The 3,816-nt window shown below is 54.4% G+C and overlaps 1 protein-coding gene across 5 annotated transcripts in view; it reads left to right on the top strand.

Moving 5' to 3' along the window:
* Window positions 1-3,816, top strand: part of Slc38a10 (solute carrier family 38 member 10) — a 55,630-nt gene that overhangs the window by 39,126 nt on the left and 12,688 nt on the right. The gene's annotated exons all lie outside the window — the stretch shown is intronic.

Genomic DNA, 3,816 nt, shown 5'->3' with positions numbered 1-3,816 from the left:
CAGAGTGAGCTAGCCTTCTGTCCCACAGCCAGAGTGAGGCTGCCTGATCCTGGGGGCATAGACACCCACACTGTTGACTGGAGCCTGGTCTCGGCTGTATGTTCTGTCTCTGAACTTCTTTATCCTGAGTGAAAAAGTATGTCCCCTGCCTGTCCACTTCTGGGGCTCTCCTGTGTTAGGAGTCAGGGCTCCTTGTGGAGCCACAGCTTTGGGTAACGGGGGGAGGGGCTATAGGATGTTTGTGGACCCCGGCCTTGGTCAGACCTCTTATTTCCCAAGCCTGAGTGAACGGTAGGGGGTGGATTTGTGTCTCTTCTGCTGGCCGGCTCTGGACTACATTAGGATGGATCGATGCCAGAACTGCAGTCAGCAGGGCGCTCTGAAATCAGATGTCTGGCACACCGGATCCTGCTTATCGACCGAGATCCCGCTTCCAAAGCTGCTCTTCCGCTGCAGGAAGCAGTAGCAGAGCGGGAGCTAGCCTGGCTCTGAGGCCATGCCAGTCTCTCCCTGAGCCTGCGGCTGCCTGGGATGGAGTTCCCTCCCTGACTTCTCAGTCTTCCTTGCAGCTGCTAGGCTGTTAGCAGACAGGGCTGGAGTCCAGAGGACTTCATCGTACATGGTCGGCAGTGAGGGGTACCGACCCTCAGCCTAGGACGGCTTCGGGAGAATCTGGACCCCTGGCCTCCCACACTGCCCCGGGAAGTTAGTTCCTGCTTGGCCGCGTTCACTAAGGGACGCCTTGTGTCAGCGTCAGCGGCTCTGAGTGCTGTCTTTGGTACGTTCTGCTCTGGCTGTGGCTCTGGCAGAAGTGTCACCAAGAGCTCCCGTAGGTGTTTGCTGATAGGTGCTGTCACCCCGGGTGAGAAGACAGCCTCTGTCTTTAGCCTTGTTCCCTCGGCTCTCTCAAGCTCTAGAGCTCTCTCTTGGGGTCTCACTGTCAGTGGCGAGGCAGGCCTGGCCAGCAGTTGCCCACAGAGCCAGAAGTTGGCAGCTTTGTGTAACAGGAGGAGGACAAGCCCAGCAAGGGGAGGCTGGAGACCATCAACGGGGCGTGTGTGTGGTGTCCAGCATGCAGAGCCTGTTTCCCTGGACTCCAGAAACAGTTTGATATGCATCCCACTGGCCTGTGCTCTGGGTTTACAGGAGCCAGTATCTGCTTTCAGAATGGAGCTGGGGGTACGTTGAGGTAGGGGATCCCTCAAGTACCAGGTGGAGCGGAGTCTGTTTTCTGGGTTCCCTAGATTGTGGTTGGAATATACTGCACAGTGCCCTTTCCTGTACGGCCCCGGGGTAAGTTAACCAGAACTTGCTACTCTCTCACTGTGCATGTCTGGTCTGAGCTGGTTCACCAACCTGTGCCCAGGAAGTGGAAGGCAAGTGGGGACTGGGGCTTCTTGTCAGCTCTACTCTGTCGTGGGAACTTTGTACTGTGAACTCATTTTCCAAGGCAGATCCTAATGGGGATCTTTCATTTTGTTCTCGAGACAGAGTTTCTCCGTGTAGTCCTGGCTGTCCTGGAACTGCTCTGTAGACCAGGCTGGCCTTGAACTCACAGAGATCTCCTAGCATCCACAGAGTTAACGTTTCTTATTTCTGGGTGATTTTATCTTTCTTCTTTTTGGTTAAGCTCAAAAAGCTGGAGGTTGAAATAAATCATTCAAAGTCACGGAGGAAATGTTTTCTTTCCTCGTCGGTCTCCGTGGAACTGGTAAATGATAATCCCCATTGAAAACAACTGACATAACATGACCAGCAGGTGCTTTTCTCTTTGGTTCAGAGCATTTAGGAGAGCCTACTTCATTGGGTCCGTAGGGGCAGAGCACCAGGGCGTACCAGAGTCCCCTGGGCTCTGTTCCCGTCAGGGATCTCTGACCCAGGATGCAGCAGCAGTTGGTTGTCTTCCAGCCCACGCTACGCCTCAAGGGCTTGCCTTGCCCACTGGTTGGTGGGAAGTGCATCTGGGGAGACACGACTTTTCTTGTGGCTTCAGCGAAAGGTCATTTCTGCTGGAAGAAATATGGAATGCATTGAGCTGGGTTAGAAAGTGACCTGGGAGGCTGGCTCTGGTTCCTGTAAGAGTTCGTGCCCATATGGAGAAGGGCTTTCCGAGCCCGTAGGCCATGATGGGAAGGAAGCTTCTCTAGACTCCTTCAGTGGTTGATTTAACTTCCATCCAGGTCCTGGCCTCTGTGTCCAGAGCCTGGTTTCTGTTCCCTGCCATGGCGGTGCTAGGGGACTGGAGCCTTGAAAACGAGGGTAGCCTCGATACAGGACAGCCCATGTCATCAGGGCTCTGGTGAGTTTCCAAAGTCCATCTCTGTGACAGCCTCAGCGCCAGCCACCCTCAGTTGTGCAAGCTTTCTCCACCGGCTCCTTAGGGAGCAGATGCCTGTGGAGGCTGTGGCCGGACCTGTTTTAGTGTGCTGAGATTAGCCATCCCCATAAACATTGTTCCCTGAGTCTTTCCTTCTTTGTGAGAAGGATTAGGATGCTGAATCTCAGGAAGCTGGGGCTGCACAGAGCTTAAGCAAAGAGTTTAGGGTGTGATGGGGGCCAGGGGTCCTGAACCCAGGTACTGTAGGACATATGTGCTGACTTAAGGGGACACAGGTAAGATAGCATCCCCACATGGTTCCTGACAGAAAGGTCAGGGCTTCCTAAAAGCCCCACACATCTATGAGGCACAGCAGGCTCTGGCCTGCTGAGGTGTCTGCCTCTGCCTCCAGGAGATTAAAGGCGTGCGCCACCACCACCTGGCTTCTTTGGTGCTGATTTTATTGATTTGCTTTAAAGAGTAGGCCAGAGATGGCTCAGTGGTTAGGAATGCCGCTGCTCTTAGAGAAGACCCGGGCTCCATTCCCTGGGGGCTCACAATTGCTTATAACTTGAGTCCAGAGCTACCTGGCACCTTTTGTCTTCTGCAGGTACCAGGCATGCATGTGCCACACACACACATGTATGTACAAATAAATCTTTGCGAGTCAGAAGCCATTTTTGAGTTTTGGCTCTTAGATATCAAAGCAGGGAACCAGTAAAGGTCCTGACTAGGCATGAGGCCACCTCGCTATTTCCTCTCACAGAATTGTGGAACCAGGAACCAGTGCCTCTCAGGAATCTTGAGGAGGCCAGGCCAAGTCAGAAATAGCAGCAGCTGCACTGGGGTCATCTCAGATGCCCAGTGGAGAGGGGCTTAGGTGGCGCCTGGGGCATGACGAGGGTCTGCAGTGCGGCAGAATCCATCGATTGTAGGCCCGTCAGGAGGAAAAGGCCCTAGGAAAGCCAGCAACATGATCACCCCACCGCGGGAGAGAGGTGACGTTGTCTTAGTGTTTGGGCCAGTAGGGTACCCCCCTCACCAGCTCACATGTGTCCAGCTGTTATTGGCACTGCTGTGGGTAACATGATGGCTGGATGTGCAGTCTGTGTAACCCAGATTCCCTGCACAGCGCTGCGCTGTGTGGGGTCTTGTGGGAGCATGCACCCAAGAAACAGTGCACAAGGGTGCCCAGAGGGTCTTGCTTCCCGTGCCACAGTAGTTGAGAAACTTGACCTCAGCCTGACCTTGTGGTGCACAACCAATCTTCACACTCGGGAGGGTGACACCGGAGGACTGTGAGTTTGACGCCAGCCTGGAGTGTGTAGCAAACCCTGTGTCAGAAAAATAAAGAGAGAGCCACTCCTCTAGGAAGCTTCAGCCTCCCTGGCTTCCAGCTGGGTCCAGGGACTGTCCTGACTCCTCTCTTGGGGTCTGTGGTCCAGGGACTGTCCTGACTCCTGTCTTGGGGTCTCTGGTCCAGGGACTGTCCTGACTCC

This window comes from Microtus ochrogaster, chromosome 7 (assembly GCF_000317375.1).
Source record: "Microtus ochrogaster isolate Prairie Vole_2 chromosome 7, MicOch1.0, whole genome shotgun sequence".
NCBI lineage: Eukaryota > Metazoa > Chordata > Mammalia > Rodentia > Cricetidae > Microtus > Microtus ochrogaster.
This window is presented reverse-complemented; position numbering and strand designations above follow the sequence as displayed.